The sequence below is a fragment of the Camellia sinensis genome, chromosome 2, assembly GCF_055761805.1.
Source record: "Camellia sinensis isolate YWXY chromosome 2, ASM5576180v1, whole genome shotgun sequence".
Lineage (NCBI taxonomy): Eukaryota > Viridiplantae > Streptophyta > Magnoliopsida > Ericales > Theaceae > Camellia > Camellia sinensis.
This window is the reverse complement of record NC_138962.1, coordinates 221,214,038-221,241,403: the sequence shown is the minus strand read 5'-3', so window position 1 is coordinate 221,241,403 and position 27,366 is coordinate 221,214,038. Positions and strand designations below refer to the sequence as shown.

Sequence of the window (27,366 nt, the reverse complement as noted above, 5' to 3'; positions counted from 1 at the left end):
TCACCTCTCGGAAGAATTACAATGTACTCAAAGGATACACCTCGTTCATGGTGACAAGTGACGAACATCGCACACTGAAAACACAGTTTCGAGGTTCTGTAGAGACATTCTGAACCAAACAATGAACAATACCTTCACTTCTTGGAAACCAAAGACACAAAACAACATCAAGAACCCCAAGAAAGCTGTTGGCCACCTGTCGGCCATGAGAGAAGGCTGCCAGCCGATAGACCTTGCTGGCCATCGATGGCAGATTAAGGGCAAAATGGGGTTTTCTGCTCGGGCCTTTAAGTATGGATCACCATATTTCATTTCCTCACTTCTCCTTGCTCGAAAATCATCTCCCTCTCTCCAGACTTTCATTCTCTCTAGATTTACACTTTTTACGCGTTTTCCAATGCCCTACGCGACATTGATTCGCTAAATCCCCTTTGTTTACTTCACTTTGAACCGATTGAAATTCGATTTCGGTGCTTCTTTTCTCATTTCCACCATTCTAGGTTCATTACCCTCGAGTTTATCTCGAGTTTTGTGCACTTTTCCTAAATTTGACTTTTTTCTCAATTTTCTCTCTCCTAGGGTTTGACTTTTTCCAAGTTTACCCTTTTTCTTCATTTTCCTTCACTTTTCACCTATCTCGCACCTATTTTTCAGATGACGGACGAGGTTCCACATGACAGGGCTCCTCCGGAGGTCCCTCTAGTAATTCCACCCGTGCCGAAGGTAGTAGAGCCGATAGCTGGTCTTGAGGCTGACTTAGAGGCAGAGTTTGAGCCTAAGGTCGAGCTGGAGCCCCTACCATTGAGGATATGGCCTTTTGATGCGGTGAGATACCATCCACCGACACACATACTGCCTACTTCCGGAGGCATCAGAAGCTTCACTAAGTTCACCCACGGTGCACCGGAGGACCTTTTGTTGAGGGAGTCGAAGTCTTACTTATCGGCCATTGCCATCGAGGTAAGAACATTGTTTTCAAGCATTTTGCCTTTCTTTTTTGCATTTCTTGCACTACCTTTTATTCGAATAACTATCATCACTGCTTTGTTCAGCTGTATCTTCATCACTGTTTACTACATTTCTTGCACTGTTTTGTATTTGGATCCACCTGGCTGTATTTCATACACTGTCTTTATCTGACCATGCACTATTTTCATCTGATGTATTTATTTCATCTGGTTGTATTTCATGCATCTGGTGGCATTTCATGCATTGTTATTATCCGATACATTTCATGCATTGTCTTCTTTTACCATAGGGCGATTTTCGTACCTGTAGAGGCTATGGTGCTACGATTGCCAGAGATTGGTATAACGAGCTCCCAGCTGGAGTTTGAGACATCATCGACGGGACAGGCTTCGGCCTCTTTTGTTCTGGCTTGACTTGGGTCATCGCGAGTCGTCCCCTCCTAGGAGCGCTGGTGGAGAGGTGGTGGGATACCACCAACTCTTTCCACTTCTCCACCGCAGGGGAGATGACGATGACTCCTTATGACTTCGCTATGATCACCAGGTTAAACGTAGGGGGCGATCCGATCCCTATTGATACTGATATGGAGGAGTGAGAGGCAGCCTGGTTCGAGCTACTAGGAGCACACCCACCTATATACCAGGCGGGGATGGTGAGATATACTTGGTTTGTAGAGCGATTTAGAGGGATCGAGCCCAAAACAGTAGAGGAGCCTGAAACGGTAGAGGAGACCGAGCAGTATGCCAGGGGTTTCCTGATGTTTGTCTTTGGCACCACCTTGTTTTCGAACAGGTGGAATATCGTTGGCTTGTATTTGCTGAGTGCCCTGGTGATCCTGCCTCGAGTCCGTTTCTATGACTGGGGCGGAGCTGGCCTCACTACACTGTACGAATACATGAGCTCCACCTCCCATCTACAGAGAGATTTGATTGGAGGCTACTGGCGAGCCTGGGAGGTATATATCTCAGTTCCCTCTTTGCACTTTTATTTACTTTACAGTTCTTGCTTTACACCTATTTCAATACATGCTTTCTACTTTGCATTTCTGTATCTGTTCAAACACTGTTCATACACCGTGCTTTCTGTCTTGCACTTTCTGTATTTGCTCAATACTGTACTCATCGCATACCACTGTATTTTCCCTGCAGCTATGGGTGTATGCATACTTCCCGATTCTTGCCCAGAGCCCGTTGTGGAGCTTCTGTTGATGGTGCCCTACTCGCGGATATACGATGGTTAGCTTCGCCGCAGGACTTGTGAGCCTTTCAGTTTCTTTTGTTGATTCTTCGACACAGTAGGCACGAGGTAATTCGAAACACAGTCATTTTGCCTTGAAACTGCTCAACTTTACACACTTAACGACTGACAACAACTAATAACCTGTACAACTTCTGTTTGCAGATCACATGGTAGCCATGGGCCTTGATGCCAGGGGGGTGTGGGACCAGTTTGCCGGTGCCTGGGCCGTCTCCCATTACCACATTTTTCTTGAGGGTCCGGTCTACCGGGCTTGGTTCTTAGGTGAGTGCTTCTTGCGCCAGATTATGGGCGTGCCGGACTCGGTCGTCCCGATGGCTCCACTAGAGTCCATGCGGTCTACAGAGAGCCTATCAATTAAGGAGGTGATCCAGTTCATGGTGGGTCTCAACATTGACTTCTTCTGAGCAGAGGGCAACTATGTAGACTTTATCCTGACACACTTGATGCCACCCCTGACGGGTGTTCGTGAAGATGAGGAAGCGGGGGCTCCTGCCGTGAGAGTGAGGCGTAGAGTGACCCGAGCAAGCAGGGCCCGTGGCAGAGGGGCTTCCCGAGTGAAGCAGAGGGCTGATTGGCCAGAGCTCCCTACCACGCAGACTTGCTGGTGACACACAAGGGAGGCCTATCAGGTCCCGATTGAGCCCACAATGGCTGGTCATGAGCTTGTCGGGGTACGAGGCCCGTCTCTGGTATGAACCACACCTTAGCACTTGCACTCCATATTTCATTTCAAATATATCTATGACAAATACTAATCATTCGAATATATTTGAAGGCATCGATCGAGTACATAGGGCTGATAGCCTTGATGATAGGAATGATACAGAGAAGGGAGGTGCTGCTCAGTCTTTATGGTATCCCGGTAAGTTTCTTTAGTCTTACATTCCAGGCATCAACTTTTCCACTGATACGCAGACATTAGCATTGAAAACTGAAAACTTCCTAAACTGTATTGATACGTTGTATTGATAGACCACATCTAACACACTGTATCTGCATACTGTATTCACACACTGTGTCTGACTTTTGCATATACTCATTCTGCATACCATGTTTGGCTTTGATACACGTACTGTAGCTGATACACCACAATTATCTTTTCAGATCCCATCTATGTAGCGGGGAGGGGAGAGAGACAGGCTTCGACACGCGACTGAGGTGGAGCTAGAGGTACCCGAGACGAGAGCGGCCCTTCAGAGCCCATTCGGAGTGGTAATGATGTTGAGACGAGCGACTCTGACGAGGCAGGGAGTCAGCATTAAGAGTCATCTGAAAGTGGAGATGATGATGCCAGCTTGGGTTCCGAGAGCGGGGGCGATGCCAAGGCGAGCTCCAAGGCGGAGATGGCTCCGGTTCAGACTCTGGTCCAGATTCGGACAACGGTGCCGATGAAGACAGTGCCTTTGAGTCCTCTCCTTTGAGGAAGAGGACGAAGAGGGCTTCTCGAGCCTGAGGCGACCAGTGCTGATTTATTGTATTTTTGCTTAGTTTCTTTTGTTTATAGTTTTAGCACATTGTACAGCTTCAGACATGATTTATTTACTTTTAAAAAAAAACTTCTATCGCATTTTTGTAAAAATAACCATAATCGGAATGAAAACCAATTTTTATTTGAAAAAGTGTTATATTTTGCATCATGAGCACCATATTGCATGAAAATGAGGTTGAACTTAATACTAAAAACTGAACACTTGTATTGCACAACAATCTTAATTGGGTAATGAACCGACCAACAACTGAAATAACAACTATATACAACTCGATAAACAAAACGACAACAACTCGATAAACAAAAACAACACAAATACAACTCGATAAGCAAAACAAAATGAATATACCTCAACAAACATGCTAAAGCCTGAAAAAACTCAAAACAAGACTCAAACACACAAAGAACAGAACAAAACACATATTTTCAGCACTTTCCAGCACAAAGAAGGACAACAGGCTAGAGAGGAAGACTGCCGACGATAAATGGTGATTGCCGGCCTTATGCCGGCCATGTGAGGTGGCTTGCCGGCCACCAATGAGCCTCTGCCGGCCATCAATGAGCCTTGCCGGCCATCAATGTACAGGTCTTCCAAAATGTTGACACCTGGCTTCCACTCATTGCCTTATCTCTTACAAAAGGTTGGACCTCGTAGTTTCTTCATTTTAGCTGCAAATTCTTCACAAATGGAGCCATTCTTTGCCAAAAAACTCTCGAATTGGATTGCAATTTTGGATGGCTCAGAAAATATGAACTTCTGGGGTTTCGGCATAAATGCACTATTCCCACTTAGCCATTCTCTGCTTTGTTTTCTGTTCCTTTATGCCCCAGCTAGATGTTGGAACCCGATCACATACGTCTTTAGCTTTAGGAGGCAAGAGATATGCCCGACAATCGAAGAATTTGAGGCACTAATGGAATCCCAGCGCGATGAGGAAATCATACCTCAGCCTCGATTTGGCCACATCCAAGCAATGGGATGGATGTGCGAACCTACTTTACATGAGGCTCGATCCTTGGTTCACAATGGAGAACTAGATATCCCCAGTTTGATCCATCAATTTTCTACCGTTGGCGACCGCGGCGATCTTCTTTGGCGGGGTTTTCAGCAACATGCACTTTGCCTGTGCATGTTGGCTCATTTCCTTCTTGTCCTTAGCTTTGGAGGGTCTAGCATTTGACTCATCAAAGTGGCCCAAGGTTTGAAAGAGGGTAGGAGTTGCATTGGCTTAGCATTGGCCGAGACTTTGATGGGCTTAGACGCCTTTCATCGGCGAGAGACAAGCAAATTCGCGGGAAGTCCACTACTTCTTCAGGTAATGTTTCCCACCATTTCTAATATGTGTTTCTCACATCACTCGACATTCATGCTCTGTTTTTCTTTCAAGGCCTTTTTCTTACTTTTCTCTCAACATACATCTCTCTATTCTTTAATCTCTCTTTTCTTTCATCCCTTCCCAGATATGGCTAATGGACAAGTTGAAGGTAGTGGACTCTTGCCCTGCATACTCAGCCCGAGTATACTTTTTCTGCCAATAGCTAGTGGATTTCTCGAATGAGGGGCGGTGGTGCCACTAGATGTGCAACAGGTTTGCTGCTGACATTACTTGGCGTTGTCCCTGGCTTAATCTGACCGAAATGAGCTACAGATGACTCGGCAACCTGGCATTGAGCTGATTGGCCTTACACACTGTGTTTTCTACCTCCCGTTCCGAATCAAGCGTCAGTTTGGACATGATCAGACCGGCCTAGAGGATGGGGTAGAGTACCCTGCTTCATTCCCAATCCGAGGTTCGTATTTGGCTAGGTACCTCATTGCTTGGAGGACGAGAAAGCTTCTGGCGAGTGCTTGACTTGGCTTGAAGATGAGGCACAAATTGGGCCCATTTTAGCATCAGAAGCTTCCACAAGCACAAGCGGGGGACACAGGAGCACCTGACTCATCTATGCCTCTAGTTTATTACTTCGATCTTACTTTTCAAGTTTTATGAATGTAATAAAGACAACTTTGATTTGTATCGAGAGTTAGAGAACTTTGTATTGAAATCAATGAAATTAAGGTTGTGAGCACTGAAAGTTTTCCTTTTGGTCCAAAAATGGTCCAAGTTGTAAAAGGAAAAATTTAAACAAAAATCAACTTTTATCAAAACTTTTCAAAACCATTTTCGAAAAGGATCACAACTTGACACGAACATGATCTATCCTCAAGATGTACAACCCTGAATCCAAAGATCACAAATTGCCCCTTGACTGAATAGCACTGCTCAACACTATAACCAGCTCTCAGAATAAAGATCACAACCAAACATTCAGATAAAGGATAGACAAACATGACTTGATCAACACATGGACAAGATAGTTGAGTCAGAGGTGTTTATGGCCGAACTTCAGGATAAAGTTGCCTATGTATCCCAAAGGTGGGAATCAGGCCTTACGTAGTTCGGTTTAGGTTCACTCGAGTATTAACGCTCTCCTTTTGTGCTTTAACTTTTGCCAAAGCCACCCTTTCGGGTTTTTAACCTTACGAGCTCAGTTTTCTTTTATTTCTAATTTTTGTGCTCTAACTTTTGCCTAGGTCGCCCTTCTGAGTTTTTGGTCTAGCGAGCCTCTTAAGGGTAATATTTCTTCAACTTGTCCATGTTGATCGGTTGGGAAAATTCTAGGCCATCCAGGTCGATAAGAATAATAACTCCACCCGACCAGATAGTTTTGATGATGTAAGGACCAGTCCAATTGGGTTTGAACTTGCCCCTAGGGACGTGGATGGGAACTCGGTTGTCTTTCAGCACCAAATCCCCTTCATTGAGATTCCGGGACTTAACCTTCTTATTAAAAGCCCTGGCAATCCTGCGTTGATAACTCTGAACATGGTACAATGCTTTCAATCTTCTTTCATAGAACAACATCAGTTCCTTGAACCTGCTCTGCTGCCAATTTGCCTCTGCTATCTGACACTTAGCCATAACCCGCAGCGGCAAAACTTCTATTTCGATTGGCAGGACAACTTCCATACCATAAACAAGAGAGTAAGGAGTTTCCCCAGTAGTTGTCCGAATTGAAGTTCTATAGCATCAGAGTGCAAATGGCAACTTGTCTGGCCAATTCCTGTAGGTCTCAACCATTTTCTGCAAAATATGCTTAATGTTCTTGTTGGCGGCCTCAATAGCTCCGTTGGTTTGCGGCCGGTATGTAGATGACTTATGAAAAGCCACGTTGTATTTCTCTAATAAGTTGATTACTTCTTTCTTGAAATGGGAGCCATTATCTGAAATGATCTCGTTTGGGACCCCATAACGACAAATGATGTTGTTTCGGATGAACTTAGCCACATGCGCTACTTTCAACACTGCGTAGGACTGAGCTTCCACTTACTTTGTGAAATAATCAATTGCCACCAGAATGTATTCATGCCCATTTGACCCTTTCAGTGTGACTACGTTGATGACATCAATTTCCCAAACAGAGAAAGGCCATGGTGAAGTCATGTTGTACAACTTCGACGGCGGGATGTTCATGCGATTGGCATGAATTTAGCATTTGTGGCATCGCCGAACAAAATTGATACAATCCTCATCCATGGTAGACTAGTAGTAACCTTGCCTGAGAATCTTCCGGGCTAACATTACTCCATTCATGTGCGCTCCGCACTCTCCCCCATGGATGGCCTCCATTAGGTGCTTTGATTCCTCCACGTCGACACACAACTTGTGCATTCCGAGATGACCCCTCTTATACAGTTTACCTCCGCAGATGATATATTGAACGGCCATATGCCGTATTGCCCTCTTATCTTTGGTATTTGCCCCTTGTGGATAAATCTCCTTTTCCAAGAAGTTCCAGATATCATAGAACCAAGGGTTTTGATCTTGAACTTCATGTATTGTAGCGATAGTCTCGTAGGCCGGCATATATCTCTGCTCAATAATGACCAGATGCATCCGGACCCCAAACGGGATGTCTATCATGGAAGATAGAGTTGATAAGGCGTCAGTAAACCTGTTGTTCTCTTTTAGTAGATGCGTGAAATCAACTTCTCAAACCTAAGAATCAAAACATCCAAGGTCTGGTGATAGATATTCATCTTTTCTTCTTTGACTTTCCAGTCCCTCTTTGCTTGCGACATAACTAAGTTCAAGTTCCCAATGACATCCAACCTTTTTGCCCCTAATTCCAGGACGACTTCCAAACCAACGATACACGCCTCGTATTCTGCTTCATTATTAGATACCTTGATCTAGAGTTTGAAGGCTATGGGTATATAGGAATTGTCGGGTGCTATCAGCAACACCCCTATCCCATAACCGTACTGGTTAGACGCTCCGTCAAAGTACATTGTCCAAATCTCTTCCTCAACTTGCATAATAGCTTCATCTGGGAATAGGTATTCTACCGCTTCATCCCTTTCCACTGGGTGATCTGCCAGGAACTTTGCTACAGCTCTCCCCTTGACAGACTTGCGAGTGACATACTTTAGATCAAATTCGGAGAGAAGAAGCAACCAACAAGCTAGCCTATCCGTAAGCGCTGGTTTTTCAAAGAGATATTTGATGGGATCTAATCTTGAAACCAGAATTACAGAGTGAGCTAATAAGTAGTGCCTTAACTTCCTGGTAGCCCATAACAAGGCCATGCAAGCTTTCTCTAGTGAGGTGTAACGGGTCTCATAATCTAGCATTTTCTTGCTCAAGTAGTAGATGGCGTGGTCCACCCTATCCTCAGATTCTTGAGCAAGCATGCATCCCATCGTTGTGTCCATTACTGATAGATATAGAATCAAAGGCTTCCCTAGCTCTGCGGCGACAACATGGGTGGATTCCGAAGATATTGCTTGATCTGCTTGAAAGCAAATTGACATTGATCATCCAATCGAAATTTCTTTCCTTTCTTCAGGAGACCAAATAGTGGTTCACAAGTCAAGGTTAATTTTGAAATAAACCGTCTTATGAATTAAACTTTACCTAGAAAGCCTTGCACCTTCTTTTTAGTTCTTGGTAGTGGCATTTCTAGGATGGCCTTGATTTTGGAAGGATCTACCTCAATGCCTCTCTATGTAATCAAGAAACCCAGCATTTTCCCTACTGTTACACCGAAAGTACACTTCTGTGGATTCAACCTTAGTCTGTATTCTATGATCCGTTGAAAGAATTTCTTCAAGGCGGTGTAGTGGCCCTTTCTTTCCTTCGACTTGATAATCATGTCGTCCACGAACACCTTAACCTCTTTATGGATCATATCATGCAAAATTGTGGTTGTAGCCCATTGATAAGTAGGTCCGGCATTCTTCAGCGCAAACGGCATCACCCAATAGCAGTAGGTTCCCTACGACGTAGTGAAAGCAGTTTTCTCTCTGTCTTCGAGTGCCATCAAAATCTGGTTATACCTGGAGAATACATCCATGAAGGAGAGCAATGCATGGCCTGTGGTGAAGTCCACTAATTCATCGATGTGTGGTAAAGGAAAGTCATCATTTGGACTGGCTCTATTCAGATCCCTGAAGTTCACACACACCTGAATTTTATCGTCTTTCTTTGGCACTGGAACAATGTTGGCCAACCAAGTCAGATACTAGCAAGAACCCTGCGTCTATGTGCTTGGTGACCTCTTTCTTAATCTTCAAAGCTCAATCCGGGCATATTCTTCGTAACTTCTGCTTGATGGGTCGGGCCTCGGGGTGTGGACTCGCCTTTTTCTGCACCCTGCCTTTCGGAAAGGTTTGAAAAGAAAGGCCTCACAGTTCGGACACCTGCGGTTTTGAATCTAGTCTCATAAGTGCAATGTAAAACTGATAATCACCAAAGAGTCCAAATCCGACAAATCATTTTGGAAAATCGATTTTAAATCAAATAATGCCAAAATTGGACTGCTTTTCCAGATACAGAGTCGCCACCTAAATATTTTATTTTTGAGAAAATTTAGGAAACCTTGACTTAAGCCAAAGGCCACGTGTCCGTTATCACCAAAGTTGCCTCAGCTCGGGAACTTAGGTACGAGAGGGAAAGGTCATGAATTGAGCACCCCCGCTTGCCTGATCAAAAGATCGGCCTCTACTAACCATGATATGATTTTATGTACATTATGTGCTCTTATTCTAGTTATTAAACTAGCTTTACTATGTGATGCGTACAATCAAGTATAGACTAGTTTGCTCAATTTGGAACAATTCAAGTCATGTTTGTTTGCAAAAATGGTTTGAATTTGCCACCCTCAAGTGGGCTTAAAGATTTGCGAATTTTGCCACCAAACATAGTGGGCTTAAAATATACATTTGTTGAATCGTTCCAATACAAACAACAAGCCTTTATCCACTGGCATTCAAGCATTTTATCAAATAAGCATTTAGCCTCATGGTAAGCATGCTAGTCATGGCATCATTCACACACATGCAAGTATGCTAAAGCATAAAAACTCACCTAGTACTCCAAGCTAGGAAGACATGAGTTAGTAAAATATGCATGATTCCTAACTATGTTAAGTGTTTAATGCAACACATGCAATATGTAATTAATAGGCTTGGCTACTAATATGGCATATGGATCGATTTGATAACATGTGGTTAAACATGTATTCAAATAAGATATTGAAATAGCAATACAGTTTGAATGATGCGCCAAGCCTCGGTGCATGCAATACAAAATGAATGGATGCAAGCATGAGGTATGCTAATCGAAACATGACCCTAATCTAACCATTGAAAGCGATTAAATAAAAGGAAGAAAGACGTGGGGTTGGAAGACATACACACACACGCACGCACACTTATTACAACATTACGCCCTGACGAAGGACGGTCCGAATGAATAAAAACTAACCAACTAGCTACACTAATTAAGCTAACTAATTATTACAAAACTTGAAACTAATTAACTAACTAGTTAACTAATTATTACAAACTGAAACGAATAACTAGTTAAACTAACTAATTATTTACAACACTTAATTAGCTATAACTAATTAATTACAATATGTACCTAAGCTAGATATTTAAGTGATAAATAAACTTGGAATGCAAGGGAGGCTCATGTACGTGCTCGATTTTCACCCGAAAAGGGACTGTCTTGCTACTGCATGTCTCTGTTTGCACATTTGAACACCAAAGAAGTTGTCCACTTCCAGAACACCTCTGCTCCACCTCAGGAACACACTGTGCAAATTTCATTGGTGGCTGACAGGGGGCCGGTCGGTTACCAATGGTGGCTGGTCGACTACCATTGGTAGCCTGTCACGACCCAAACCCGCCCCCGTGGGTTAAGGACGTAACCGACCAGTAATCATGAGATTACCTACGGCCTCAAACTGTTCTAAACGTATTTTAACAGAGTTAATGGGGGCCAAACGGAAGCAAAATTAAAAACTTTGTCCATAGAGCCGTGCTTATATGCACATCAAACAAACCATACTCAGATACGTTAATAACTCACATCAAAAGTACAGCTTCACAAAATTCATTACAGACAGGATCGTCCAAAACGAGTCAACCTATAACAGACTATGTACAGACATGCACTGGGTCCTTGCCAACAAGACAAAACATAGGTACATAGTAAAAGGGCAAGGATGGTCTCATGCGCGAGGCACAAGGCTGACTCTCCCAAAACTCCTGTTGTTCCTAGCAGACTTCACTGGGGCTGGGTTTGGACTTCCCTTGGCTCACCTACAAATACATGAATGAGCGTGAGCGATAGCCCAGTGAATAATATCAAATATAACAGTTACATAACAATATGTAGATCAACATGCTCCAAACGGCCTTGGGCCCAATTCATACTTCTGTTTAGCAGCAAAATATATATATAACTATACGAAATGCAAGTCAAGTAACTGTAGTTCCAAACATTCTGGCCTTTGGCCCATCCGGGTTTCCATTCATGGCAAAACGGCCTTCGGCCCATTCATTCATGTCAAACGGCCTTTGGCCCATTCATTCATGTCAAACGGCCTTTGGCCCATTCATTCATGTCAAACGGCCTTTGGCCCATTCATTCATGTCAAACGGCCTTTGGCCCATTCATTCATGTCAAACGGCCTTTGGCCCATTCATTCATGTCAAACGGCCTTTGGCCCATTCATTCATGTCAAACGGCCTTTGGCCCATTCATTTATGTCAAACGGCCTTTGGCCCATTCATTCATGTCAAACGGCCTTTGGCCCATTCATTCATGTCAAACTTTTGTCCACAATCCCAATTAACAACTCATAATATTTATAGGGGAATAACAATTGGACATTGACAAGTTTTCAAATATTGATGTTACTCACAGTGATCGGCTTGTGGATGCGCCCTGGAGCTTGACCCTACACATTTCATGAATACAAAAGGGTCACTAACAGTTCAATCCGTTCTTTAATTCACATATTCCTCTTTAGGCTTTGTTCTTATCTCATTAACTCATTTACAATGCTTAACACATGCCTAGGAGTGCTTACAAGTGAAAGAGAACGGAAAACGAATCACAAAATGCATGAACAAAATTCCAGGAAACAGGGTCCCCGCTCGAGCGTAAGATTCTCCGCTCGAGCGGACCCTTAAGGCCTGCAAGGTACTGGTTGCACAAAAGATGCGCTCGAGCTGAAGGTCCGTCTACAAAAATCCACGCTCGAGCGTGAAATGTCCCGCTCGAGCGGGCATCCAACTCTGCAAAAATGCTGGGAGCACGATTTTCCCGCTCGAGCGGCCATTACCCCGCTCGAGCGGACCTCAAAAATCTGGGTTTCCCAGATCGTGTTCTTGAGCTCCAAATCAGTTTTCCATCTACATTTCTTGCATGCAATGGTTCAAATTACACATTTACACATGCTAACATGCTACTAATGCAGATTACAACATTAGGAAGCTCAATTACATGAATTATCTACATGCATGTCCCAAATTGTCTCAAACCCATCATCAACATGCTCAAATTCAACATTCAAGACTTATACTCCCATGATTTGTACATGCATGTGGGAGATGCTCATCATTCTCAACTTAGATGGTACAAATGGTGACTACAATATGAGCTTTACCCAAAACTCCACATGAATCATGTGTTTCAAGCTCAAACATGCAAATTCAAAGTAATTTCTTACATGCATGAGTTCTAAGACTTCAATCTCAACAAAAATCAACTCATTACATGTTCTTGATCACAAACAACCCTTGAACTTACAAATTACAAGTAAGATTTCATGAAATCACTTACCTAAGAGCTTCAACACTCAAGCCCTAGCCAAATCTTGAGCTAGATCTTCAAATTCCCAAGTCTTGAGCCCAAATTACACAAATCTCTCCCTTTTTCTCTCCATGGCCGGCCTCTCTCTCACTCTCAATTGTCTAACTCAGATTTTGAGTTTTAAGAGAGCTAAAGGAGAGTGCAATACAAATATACAACAAGCCCCACTAACAAATATTTTAATATAAAATAATGGGGTACTTAATTTCTCAATTTAATCAGTTTAAATTGACCAGAATCAAATTTCAATTAAATTTCACCGTAGGCCCTAAAAATTATGCCAACCACAATGGCGTAATCAATTTCGGGTTCCGTGGCCGATAAGGCCCTCAATTAAATTTCCAAAACAGACTACTCAAACAGATATTCCTACGATGAACAGATAAAATTTCAAACCACATATTTTCACATAGTGGAACACAAAATCATATCAAAATACATAATCACATCATGTTAAGGACTAATTAACATACTACGGAACAGGGGTGTCACAGTCTTCCCCCCTTTAGGAAGTTTGGTCCTCCAAACTTAACTTACCTTCGTCGGGAAACAAATGTGGATAGCGTAGACGCATTTCCTCCTCTTTTTCCCATGTAGCATCTGTCCCATAGTGTTCCTTCCATTCCACTTTCACCATTGGAATGGATTTGTTTCTCAATTCTTTCACTTGTCGGTCAACAATTCTTTCCGGCCATTCAGCATATTCCATATTTTCATCAATAGCAATCCGGTGATAATCAATCACATGCAACGGGTCTCGGAGGTAACCCCTCAACATTGACACATGAAACACATTGTGGATTTGCTCAAATCCCGGTGGCAAAGCAACTCTATAAGCAACTGGACCAAGTTTCTCCAAAATTTGAAACGGCCCAATATAACGGGGCGTCAACTTGCCCTTTTTCCCAAACCTGACTTGGCCTTTCATTGGAGAAACACGGATGAACACATGGTCGCCGACCTCATACTCAAGAGGTCTTCTCCGGACATCTGCATAACTCTTCTGTCGGTCTTGAGCTGTTTTGAGCCTTTGCCGAATAGTTTTGATCTTTTCAGAGGTGTCTTGTACAATTTCAGGCCCGAGCAAAGCTCTGTCCCCGACCTCTGTCCAACAAATAGGTGATCTACACCTCCTACCATACAAAGCCTCGTATGGTGCCATACCGATGCTGGAGTGGAAGCTATTATTATAGGCAAATTCTGCAAGAGGCAGGTAATCTTCCCAACTCCCCTGAAAATCCAAAGCACACATGCGAAGCATATCTTCCAAAGTCTGTATTGTTCGTTCTGACTGCCCATCTGTCTGTGGGTGGAATGCAGTGCTGAACCTTAGTTCTGTTCCCATAGCTTCCTGCAAACTCTTCCACAATCTAGATACAAACTTCGGATCTCTATCCGACACAATGGATACTGGAACTCCATGTAAGCGGACAATTTCATCAACATAAATAGTAGCCAACCTGTAAGCAGTAAATGTAGTTTTGACAGGCAGAAAATGTGCAGATTTAGTCAGTCTATCAACTACAACCCAAACAGAATCCATACCGCGGGAAGTCCGAGGTAGGCCAACAACGAAATCCATGGTCACATGTTCCCACTTCCACTCAGGAATGGGGAGAGGTTGAAGTAGACCGCCTGGTTTCTGATGTTCAGCCTTAACTTGCTGACACTGAAGGCACTTGGACACGTGTTTTGCAATCTCTTTCTTCATTTTAGGCCACCAATAGGTTTGTTTCAAATCCCGATACATTTTATTGTTACCCGGATGCATGGCAAATACGGATCTGTGGGCTTCATCTAAGACCCTCTACTTTAGCTCCGGAATAACTGGAACACATATTCGGTTTCGAAATTTCAACATTCCATTCTCGATACTGAACTCTGCTTTTGGGCTGACTTCAAATTCATCAATTACCTTTCTGAGGAACTCATCCTCTTTCTGTTTTTGCTTGATTTCATCAACAATTGCCGGCTCGGCTGTAATAGCGGCTATCAATCCGCCCTGTTCACACACTACCACTTCAATTTCAGACTTCTCAAAGTCTTGCAAAATCTCCCTTTGTTCAGTAAGCAAACAAGCCATACTTCCCGTTGATTTCCTGCTCAAGGCATCAGCCACTGTATTAGCTTTTCCGGGGTGATACTGAATTTTTAGGTCGTAATCTTTTATCAATTCCAGCCATCTTCTCTGACGCATATTCAACTCTTTCTGCGTGAAGAAGTATTTTAGGCTTTTATGATCTGTGTAGACTTCACACTTTGCCCCATACAAATAATGCCGCCAGATTTTCAAAGCAAAAACAACTGCGGCCAATTCTAGGTCATGTGTTGGATAATTCTTCTCATGTGGCCTCAACTGTCGGGAGGCGTAAGCAATAACCTTTCCGTTCTGCATTAACACACAACCCAAACCCTTATAAGATGCGTCACTGAAAATCACAAAATTTTCCGTACCTGAAGGTAGTGTCAAAATTGGTGCAGTGGTCAATCTTGTCTTCAATTCATGAAAGGCTGATTCTCTTTCACTATTCCACTCAAATGGTTGTCCTTTACGTGTCAATTGGGTAAGAGGCACAGCTAATTTCGAAAAGTCCTTTACAAACCTTCTGTAGTACCCAGCTAAGCCCATGAAACTGCGAACTTCTGTCACATTAGTTGGTGTAGGCCAATTCACAATTGCTTCTATTTTCTGCGGGTCCACTGAAATTCCTTCCTTGTTGACCACGTGCCCTAAGAAAATAACCTCATCCAACCAAAATTCACATTTCTTTAACTTAGCAAATAGTTTTCTTTCCCGAAGTATTTGTAAAACAGTCCTCAAATGATGTTCGTGTTCAAGTCTATCTTTAGAGTATATTAAAATATCATCGATGAAGACAACAACAAACTCATCAAGGTAGGTTTTAAAAATTCTATTCATTAAGTCCATAAATGCTGCCGGAGCATTAGTCACTCCAAATGGCATAACAAGAAACTCAAAATGACCATACCTCGTTCTGAATGCGGTTTTCTCAACATCTTCTGCCTTAACCTTCAGCTGATGATACCCGGATCTCAAATCAATCTTAGAAAACACCTGTGATCCCTGCAACTGGTCAAATAAGTCATCAATACGGGGTAAGGGATATTTATTCTTTATCGTTACCTTGTTCAATTCTCGGTAATCAATACATAGGCGTAAGGTACCATCCTTTTTCTTTACAAATAACACTGGTGCGCCCCAAGGCGAAGTACTGGGCCGGATAAACCCTTTATCAAGAAGGTCTTGCAACTGTTCTTTTAATTCTTTCATTTCGGCTGTAGCCATCCTGTAGGGAGTTTTAGAAATAGGTTGGGTGCCTGGCACAGTTTCAATAGTAAACTCTATCTCCCTGTCTACCAATTCCCCTGGTAATTCATTTGGAAACACATCTGGGAATTCTCTAACGATGGGAATATCATTCAATTCAACATTCACGGATTGTTCAGTCAATACATAACACAAATGACCCTGGCATCCCTTCCTGATCAATTTACATGCTTTCATTGCAGATATCAAATATGGTGGAGGTACTACCCCATTTCCCACAAACACAATTTCTTTCTGTTCTGGTGGTTTAAATACAACCCTCTTTGTCACACAATCTATAGTGGCACAGTATTTGGTCAACCAATCCATGCCCAAAATTACATCAAAGTGTCTAAAGTTTAAGGGCAACAAATCTACATACAGGGTAGCATCCTCAATATGCATGTCACAAAACCGATATATATAGTCACATAACACAGATTCCCCCGATGGAGCAGACACACATAACAAATATGGCAACAATTCTAGGGGTCTTTTCAGTCTAGATGCAAATGCATATGTCACAAATGAATGCGTTGATCCAGAATCAATTAACACAAAAGCATCCTGATTACATATCGAGATAGTACCTGAGACAACGGCATTGGCATTCCGTGTATCACCCGGAACGAGTGCAAAGACTCTCCCTTGTCTCACTGTATCCCCAGTAGTAGCAGATCTCAAAATGTTTCCCGGCTTCGGGATCGATGCAGTGGAGCTAGCAGCTATCTTCCCACTATTCTGATTACAATCTCGGGCTATATGCCCTTGTTTCCCACACTTAAAAACAGGCTCCCGATGCACGGTAACAAACTCCACGGTGCCTTTTGCTACAAGTGTTGCACATGGGAGTCGTGTCTCGGGAAGAACTTGAGGTAGTTGAGGAGCCCGTGTTTTGCTTTTTCAGAAATTTCTTCTTCAAAAAGAAGCCTTGTCTTTTGTTGCCTCTCCATTCGGTTGTTGGCTTAGCTTGTCTAGCTATATTAGCCTCTGATATGATGGCCCGGTCAAGCACCCCAATGTAGGTCTCCAATTTCAGGACATTCACCCGCTCTAGGATGTCACTTCGGAGCCCACCTTCAAAATGCCTTGCCTTCTTATAATCAGTGTCAATTACGTGTGGTGCAAACCTGGCCAACTCAGTAAATTTGGCCTCATACTCAGCTACAGTCATACTGTCTTGTTTGAGTTCCATGAACTCTGCCACTTTCCTGTCCCGGACACACTGCGGGAAGTACTTGTCATAGAAGATTTCCAAAAATTTCGCCCAATCAATATCTCTGTGGTTTTCCCTCATCAACATCCACCATCTTCTCGCTTCATCTTCTAGCATAAAGGTGGCTAGAAGCACTTTCTGTGTATCCGAGCACGGAAACACCTCAAACAGTTTTTCAATCCCAAGTACCCAAGCTTCGGCTTTTAAGGGATCTAGTCCACCATGGAACTGTGGTGGTTTCATTTTCTTGAATTCCTTGGTGAGAGCGATTATTCGATCATCATTTTGATTATCTGGCACAGGTGGTGCCGGAGGTGGAGGTGGCGGATGTGGTTGCTGCCACTGTTGTTGCCACTCCTGTTGCTGTCTCAAAGCTTCTGCCATTTCCTGAATCAGTCTTTCCATTCTGTCCAGTCTGGCAGCAGAGGATTCCTCTAACTCATCACCTCTGGTTCTCACCATCTAATTAAACTTGCATTATATTCCATACCAAAGGTACACAAGTACACATACACTAAGGAGCACATATTTCCAGATAATTCGTAATGCAAGTAGTTCACAACTTACACATATAATTATTCATAAAAAAACATTTAAGCATATAATCAATGCTTCCAAACTCGTATTTATCACATGAATGCATCCTAGATCTCATCTAGACGCTTATTGCTCTTTTTGGACAAGTGTGTGAGTTATTAACTCGTGCTCTGATACCACTCTGTCACGACCCAAACCCGCCCCCGTGGGTTAAGGACGTAACCGGCCAGTAATCATGAGATTACCTACGGCCTCAAACTGTTCTAAACGTATTTTAACAGAGTTAATGGGGGCCAAACGGAAGCAAAATTAAAAACTTTGTCCATAGAGCCGTGCTTATATGCACATCAAACAAACCATACTCAGATACGTTAATAACTCACATCAAAAGTACAGCTTCACAAAATTCATTACAGACAGGATCGTCCAAAACGAGTCAACCTATAACAGACTATGTACAGACATGCACTGGGTCCTTGCCAACAAGACAAAACATAGGTACATAGTAAAAGGGCAAGGATGGTCTCATGCGCGAGGCACAAGGCTGACTCTCCCAAAACTCCTGTTGTTCCTAGCAGACTTCACTGGGGCTGGGTTTGGACTTCCCTTGGCTCACCTACAAATACATGAATGAGCGTGAGCGATAGCCCAGTGAATAATATCAAATATAACAGTTACATAACAATATGTAGATCAACATGCTCCAAACGGCCTTGGGCCCAATTCATACTTCTGTTTAGCAGCAAAATATATATATAACTATACGAAATGCAAGTCAAGTAACTGTAGTTCCAAACATTCTGGCCTTTGGCCCATCCGGGTTTCCATTCATGGCAAAACGGCCTTCGGCCAATTCATTCATGTCAAACGGCCTTTGGCCCATTCATTCATGTCAAACGGCCTTTGGCCCATTCATTCATGTCAAACGGCCTTTGGCCCATTCATTCATGTCAAACGGCCTTTGGCCCATTCATTCATGTCAAACTTTTGTCCACAATCCCAATTAACAACTCATAATATTTATAGGGGAATAACAATTGGACATTGACAAGTTTTCAAATATTGATGTTACTCACAGTGATCGGCTTGTGGATGCGCCCTGGAGCTTGACCCTACACATTTCATGAATACAAAAGGGTCACTAACAGTTCAATCCGTTCTTTAATTCACATATTCCTCTTTAGGCTTTGTTCTTATCTCATTAACTCATTTACAATGCTTAACACATGCCTAGGAGTGCTTACAAGTGAAAGAGAACGGAAAACGAATCACAAAATGCATGAACAAAATTCCAGGAAACAGGGTCCCCGCTCGAGCGTAAGATTCTCCGCTCGAGCGGACCCTTAAGGCCTGCAAGGTACTGGTTGCACAAAAGATGCGCTCGAGCTGAAGGTCCGTCTACAAAAATCCACGCTCGAGCGTGAAATGTCCCGCTCGAGCGGGCATCCAACTCTGCAAAAATGCTGGGAGCACGATTTTCCCGCTCGAGCGGCCATTACCCCGCTCGAGCGGACCTCAAAAATCTGGGTTTCCCAGATCGTGTTCTTGAGCTCCAAATCAGTTTTCCATCTACATTTCTTGCATGCAATGGTTCAAATTACACATTTACACATGCTAACATGCTACTAATGCAGATTACAACATTAGGAAGCTCAATTACATGAATTATCTACATGCATGTCCCAAATTGTCTCAAACCCATCATCAACATGCTCAAATTCAACATTCAAGACTTATACTCCCATGATTTGTACATGCATGTGGGAGATGCTCATCATTCTCAACTTAGATGGTACAAATGGTGACTACAATATGAGCTTTACCCAAAACTCCACATGAATCATGTGTTTCAAGCTCAAACATGCAAATTCAAAGTAATTTCTTACATGCATGAGTTCTAAGACTTCAATCTCAACAAAAATCAACTCATTACATGTTCTTGATCACAAACAACCCTTGAACTTACAAATTACAAGTAAGATTTCATGAAATCACTTACCTAAGAGCTTCAACACTCAAGCCCTAGCCAAATCTTGAGCTAGATCTTCAAATTCCCAAGTCTTGAGCCCAAATTACACAAATCTCTCCCTTTTTCTCTCCATGGCCGGCCTCTCTCTCACTCTCAATTGTCTAACTCAGATTTTGAGTTTTAAGAGAGCTAAAGGAGAGTGCAATACAAATATACAACAAGCCCCACTAACAAATATTTTAATATAAAATAATGGGGTACTTAATTTCTCAATTTAATCAGTTTAAATTGACCAGAATCAAATTTCAATTAAATTTCACCGTAGGCCCTAAAAATTATGCCAACCACAATGGCGTAATCAATTTCGGGTTCCGTGGCCGATAAGGCCCTCAATTAAATTTCCAAAACAGACTACTCAAACAGATATTCCTACGATGAACAGATAAAATTTCAAACCACATATTTTCACATAGTGGAACACAAAATCATATCAAAATACATAATCACATCATGTTAAGGACTAATTAACATACTACGGAACAGGGGTGTCACATAGCCGGTCGGCCACTGGTGATGGCTGTCAGCCACTGATGGTCTGAGCTTCCTTACTCCAATAGAGAGCAAAACAGAGCAAAGCATAGCATTTCTCAAGGGTTATTTGCACACCATGTCTCTCATTTTCATGGGGAAATCAAAGGAGGGACAAGCTTTGGTTCACAAACCATCAATCAAGCAATTTCATTGCATGATGGCTTGTGAAACCAATTGTGCAAGATCAATGAATGCACAACGAGACCAAAATGTCCATCACCCTATCATGCATGATTAAGGGCAATGGAGACTAAGGAAAGTGGCACATTTTATCACTTTTGAGTATGAAATGTCCCATTTTCCTTGTGTTCAAATTAATGTCCGATTTGAACACATGCAATGCAACATAAAGAATGTTTATCTTGTCTCTTTTACTTGTCAAGTTTTGTTTACTCATTTTAATTGCCAAATCATCCTTTAATCCATTAAGTCCATTGGTGAGTGTCCTCTAATGGAAAGAGGGCTCAAACCCCAAGTTGCTTTGGGCATGAAAGAAGCATTACACTATTGGTAATGAACCCCCTAAGGGATTAAATCATTAGGTGTAACACCTCCATTTCACACTTAGGCAAACAAGTGGTTTGAAACCACTTTCAAAGAAAATCAAAAGTGAAGAATTGAGGGGGATTGCAGAGGTGATTAAGTGTTGGAAATGAATGATAAAAGCACTAAAACATGCAACCAACTCACACCAATGAGAGTTAAAGCCTTAAAACACTAAGCTAGTGAAGGAATTAACACTACAACCATGCCTTACAAGGCTCAAATGAAACAAATAACCAAAAAAAGAGGCAAAATAGCCCTAAATATGGTCTAAAACATGCTGGACTCAAGACACAAAAAGCTAAAACATTAAACTAATGCAGGGGGTTGCACTACAACTATGCAAAATAAGACTCAAACAAACTAACCAGCTTAAAACAGAGCTAAAACAGGTTATTTCAGAGGCTAAAACATGTTGGACTTGAGCTAAGTTAAGCTAGAAAAACATGCTAACAAGTGAAGCTAACTAGGCATGCAAACAAGACATAAGGAGGAGAGGCTAACCCCTCCAATTTTGGACTTCAAAATGAGTTTTTTACCACTGAAAAACCTTTGGAATTCAGTGGTTAAAAGGCCCAAAAAAGTTGATTTGAAAGTGATGAATAAAGGCACAAAGCTTTACAAACTAACAAACAAAAAGGGTGAACCACCCCCTAACCTGAAAAGGAGTTCAAACCAGCATTTCTAGGCCACAAAAATAGTGTTTTTCTTAGCTTAAAACCAGCCCAAAAATAGTAAGAAAAGATGGAAAAACAAGCTTTCAAAATAAAGTACACAGGACAAGTATACTACCTCTTGAAGCAAAGGGGAATTCTAGGCACAAGAACATGCTAAAACCACCTTCAAGGGCTCCAAGATGACCCCAAATAACCTCAGCTCAAAGGTAAGAGGATTTGATTTAGGATGTGTGTGCAAAAGTATAGAGAAAACAAGGACTTGGCACAAAATTGTAAGAGAGAGAGAAATCTAGAGAGAGAGAGAGAGATTTTTGCTCTGAATTTTCTAACCCTCAAAAATGGGGGAGGAACCCCCCTATATATAGAAAAATATGCCTTGAGCTTAGAAACATCCTACCATACACGTGTAGGAAGATGCAGCTCATTGTGCTAACAGTTGTCACAGTTGGCAACATATATCAACAAATATCTAGAAAAAGAGATTGGTGGCCGACCGGTCGCACTAGTGGCCGACCGGTCGCACTAGTGGCCGACAGGCACAAGCCATGGCCGACAGCCTCTGGTGGTGGCCGACAGGTCACCATAAGTTCCAAGCACCAAGTTTTGATACAAAACAAGGCATAGAAAGGCCAAAGTCCTCCGCCGAGGAATTCGGGCGCTCAAAACAAACACAAACAAACATAATCATCAAATGCACAAGTGATGACGTCCCAGTCATGAGGACCGTCAAAAAGGGGGTGTCTACATGGGGTCAAGAGGGATATGATGTTGTACAATCTTAGGATCGATTCCAGGCATGTCTTCGTAGGACCACGCGAAAACATCTTTGAAATCTTTTAATAAAGTGACTAAGCGCTCGTGCTCCTTCGAAGACAATGTGGACCCGATCTGGACCAAACGCGGATCCTTCTCAGTACCCACATTAAAAGCAATGATTTCATCAGCAAGGGGTTTTGCAAACCTCTCCTCCTCTTGATTAATCAAAATTTTCAAAACCAGAGGAATTCCTTCCTCATCGTTTTCATCAAAAATTTGCAAATCATGATCAATGCAATAAACAAGAGGCACATAGAAATACTCAGAATTTACAGCAGCATTCTCATTTACAAGGTCAAGTTGATCCAATTCCTCGGTTACAACAAACTTGAAGGAAAAAGAAAAGGACGACCCGAACAAAACCTCAGCATCTGGGTTATCAACCCCAGGAATACCAGACCTAGACTCAGAAGAATCAGAATCTAATTCCGACTCCACAGACTCTGTGGAATCAGATTCTGGTTCACTACCCGACTCAGAATTGCTAGATAGATAGCCCTTCTCCAGTTGCCAAATGATGGATGGTGCGTCAGATGCATCCAAGATACTGCTAGAAGGGTTTACACCTGGTTGGTCTTCGGTCATGGAAACGGTCAGGTTATCCTCTAAGTTCTTTGAGTTGATCAGAGGATCCGAAAGGAGACATGACAGTGCTGTTCCTATCTCATGCTCGTTGCTATTGGAATCATTTTCTATACTCTTTCCAGCTTCAGCAGTTGGTCTAGCTATTTCTTCCGTATCATTGTCTTGCAACTACAAGTCAAAGAAAATCTCAAAACCAGGAACCCGTTGCCTCTCAGAGATGAACCAGGGTTCGGGGAAACTGCAGAATGGGAAGTCTTCACCTTCCTGAACAAAATGACCATTCAGGGTTCCCCGAATAGGTTGGTGCACAAGTTCATAGCGCTTCCCAGTCTGCTTAGCTTTGGCTCTTCCTACCATCTCTTTCCTTTTCTTTACCCAGTCCTCTTTGGTGGGCGTATAGCCAAGACCAAATGTATGTGGGTTATGTGGGACATCGGCCAATGTAGTAACGCCCTTCCGGCCACTTCTTCCTAGCCCATTCCTGGCATGTGTTGGAGTTTGTTCATGAAGTACACAGATTGGGCGCTAATATACAAGCCCTCATCGATGCCCAAGATATTATGAATTACTTGGGCCTCAGCCAAGGTAAACCTCGAAAGGAAAACATCCTCTTCACCATGCACAATCTCTGGCACAAGCGTAGTGATCTCTGGTGGAGGATGTATAGATGAATTCCCGAAGACTATGGCTACCCCTTTCCCATGGGAGTACTTCAACATTTGGTGGAGGGTTAAAGAGACGACTTTTACTTGGTGCAGCCAGGGTCACCCCAGTAGTAACTTGAAAGTGGCTAGAACATCCAGGACATGGAACTCGATATCCTGTTAAGCTGGGCCAACCTGTACTCTGATCTGCACTGTCCCCATCACCTCTCTACTTGTATTGTCATACGCCTGGATCACCTGGGCTGTAGGCACAAAATTGGCCGGTTTTAGACTAATAGCATAAGCCGTGTGGCAAGGACAGACGTTGATTGCTGACTCGGTGTCGACCAATACCACTAGTATCCACTTTTCTCAGCACTCTATGGATATGTATAGAGGCTTGTTGTGTGCAGAGCCTTCTGGCGGCAGTTCCTTGTCTGAAAAGGTTAGAGTTGGCACAGCGCCTCCCGGGAAGACTAATCCCACCAGTTGTTCCGGGGTGGTGTCGATGGATAACTTAACTTTATCCATTGTCGACAGTACAACCTGTCTGTGCACTCCCAAAGCCATAAGCAGACCCCAGATAGATATATCAGCTTGAATCTTCTTCAACTGTTTCAACATAGCCTCTTCCTCTAACTATTTTTTCTTCTGTTTCTTAACTTCTTTATCCTTCCCGAATGCCTCGGGTTGGTCTAGATGCAGTGGTTTGAAATATCAGCCACTTCTTGTTATATAGTTGACTTCTTCCATATACCAAGTGTTGTAAGGAAGGTCTTCACCCCAATCCTCATCAGTATGGGCTAAGTGTAGGTCGTCGTCATCCCACCAGACTCTTTCGACAGCCGACAAATATTCGTCCGGCTCTGTTCAGATCATTCTATTATCACAAACATTCTTCGCAGGGTGTTTAGCTTTTCCATCTTTCCGATTGTTTTCACTCATTTCTTACCCAAACCGCTTCAACGTGGTTACTTCCTCTGTATGTACAGTACTAACAATTCCTAGTTCCTAAGCCATTTGTTCTATACCGGTGTTTTTCGATAGTTTACCCTTTTCATTGGCCATTCTGGCCATTACAGCGGTTCCTACTTTCTGTTCTTCCAACTTCGATTCAGTTCCCTTATCTTTATCGGGTTCATCACTTAGGCACCCAGAATTATCTGTTGACCCGTTCAGGTCAAACCAATCAATATGCACGTCCCCTTGATCTTATTCATCAAAGAACTACAAATTGTCTATTTCCTTCTCCAGGTCGGCTAGATCATCTAATCCTTGATTTGGCCCATCTTCTCGAACTACACTAACCTCCATCTTAGTCAGCAATACCACTTCCGGCTTAGCTTGATTGATTGGCACAATATATCAGTGTGGGTTATACATTCCTTCAAATAAGTCCTCAGAGCCCTCGGGCAATGGACTGACGGTCTCCACCAAGGCTGACCTCCTTTTATCTTTCACTGTCACCACCACTGGTTTGGGTTGGAGCGTAGACGTGTTCATCATGCACAAGTCCGTGCTCTTAGGGATGAACAACGCGGGCATAGGTAGGTGGGAATGGGTGATGTATATACTGGCATCATAAAGGACGACCAGTGTGTGGATGAGGTTTATATGCCGGGGTGGAGGGACTTGGTTATGTGGTGGGAGAGGATTCGTAGTGACATTGGGTTTTGGGGAGGTGTTATCACTTTATTGTCAATGAGATCTTGAATCTCATGACACAACCTATAACATTGATTAGTGCCATGACGGTGCTGCTAGTGAAAAGCACAATATTTGGCCAGGTTGTGTTTATGTGGAAGAAGATCGGGTAGTGGGCGTTGTTCTAATGGCTTAAGATGCCCTTTTCTGATCAGGACCCCTAAGGCTTTGAATAAAGGCATATAGAGCGGGGTAAAGACCTTTTGAGATCGGGCCTGGCTGGTTGAGGTTTGTGGACTTGTGTTGGAGGTGTTGGCGAACGGGTTGGCATTTTTGGGTGTGGTGGTGACCATACTCACATCCGAAGGCCGTGCAGAGGTGCCACCACTTGTGGTTGTATTAGAGTTGCGTGAAAAAGGCCTCTTGGGCAGTTCCTTCTCATTATCTATTAGCCCCTACTTCATCACATCCTCAATTTGAACCCTTATCTTATGGAGCTCAGCAAATGTAAACAAAGGCAAGACTATCAGCTTCTATAATAATCTCCCTTGCAAGTTACGGACCACCATTCTGATTTGGTCATTTTCAGACGGCCTAATAGTCATCATAAAGGCCTTAGCCCTCCATCGAGTCACAAAGTCCAAGAAGCCCTTCTTTGGCTCCTGACGGGTCACTTCAAGATTATGGGGTAGTGACCTCGATCTGGATATTGTAGGAGTACTGCGCGATGAAGGCCTCAGGCATTTCCTTCGAACTTCTTTTTACAGAGTCCTCGAGTTTGGCATACCAAATGGCCGCTATACCCGACAGGGTCCGGCCAAAAAGCGACAGCTTTTGAAGTCTAGTGAGACCCATTGGTCGTAAGATATCAGAGAATAACCATAGATGGACCATAGGATCCCCGAAACTGTAGAACTGGTCTATATGCGGCATCTTGAATCTGCTCGATAGAGTCACTGCAGAGTCTACGTATTCATCCTCAATGTCAGGGATTGAATTCACGCCCGGTGCTCGCTTGAAAAACTTTTCTATCTTCTTGACTTTCAATACAGTAGGGTTAACCTCGAATTCAAATGGCGCCTCCATTTGGTAAACTGGTGCCTTGGAGGTTTGAGGTGGGATCGGATTTGTCGGAATGCCCATATTCTCTTGGACATTGACTGTGACCCCGGGTGCCGGAATACCCGCTGGGGGTGCATGGGATGCAGAGGCTACTGTTGGTTGTGGTTGCTATTGCTGAAGCCTATCTATCACTTCTGCTTAGCGGGCTGTGACCTCAACTTGACGGGCAGTATCTTGCTGCATAGTCTCAATGGTCTGCTAGAGCTGACGAAACATATTTTCCATCCTGACTAGGGGATGCTAGGCTATTAGAACTGGTGAATACTCTCTTTTTGGTGTAGAAATAGAAGACTAGGCTTGACTGGGCATAGGTGAAGCAAAAGGTGACTGCTGGATTGGCGAATTCTGCCTGATCCTCTTTCGTCTAGTAACCAGTGGGAGTGAAACAAACACTGGCTGTCCCTTAACAAGATCCCCGGATCTGCAAATCTTTCTTACACGGGTCCAAAGTGCTTGAGGGGTAATAGAATCGTCCGAAGCAATGATGAAAAACTACCTTGCAAAAAGAAATAAAGCAAAAGAAAACAAAAATCAGAAACCGCACAGCACCTCGGCTCAGATACCAACATCACGCAGTTGTATTCATAAGCTGGAGAACTGCACTCAACATTGATTTTTGCCCTAAAATTGATGCCCAAACTTGTAACTGATACATACATTCCTGTAGAGTTTCACTCTAAAAGCACATAATAGTTAAGTGAGAGCCAAAACACCCCTATAATGGGGTAGGGTTACCCTGTCCTAGTTTCGTCAGGAACAAGGGTTAG

General features: G+C 43.0%; 1 protein-coding gene across 1 annotated transcript in view; it reads right to left on the bottom strand.

The window, feature by feature from the left end:
• LOC114307270 (putative disease resistance protein At4g19060) overlaps positions 1-27,366 on the bottom strand; it is a 211,780-nt gene that overhangs the window by 97,584 nt on the left and 86,830 nt on the right. The gene's annotated exons all lie outside the window — the stretch shown is intronic.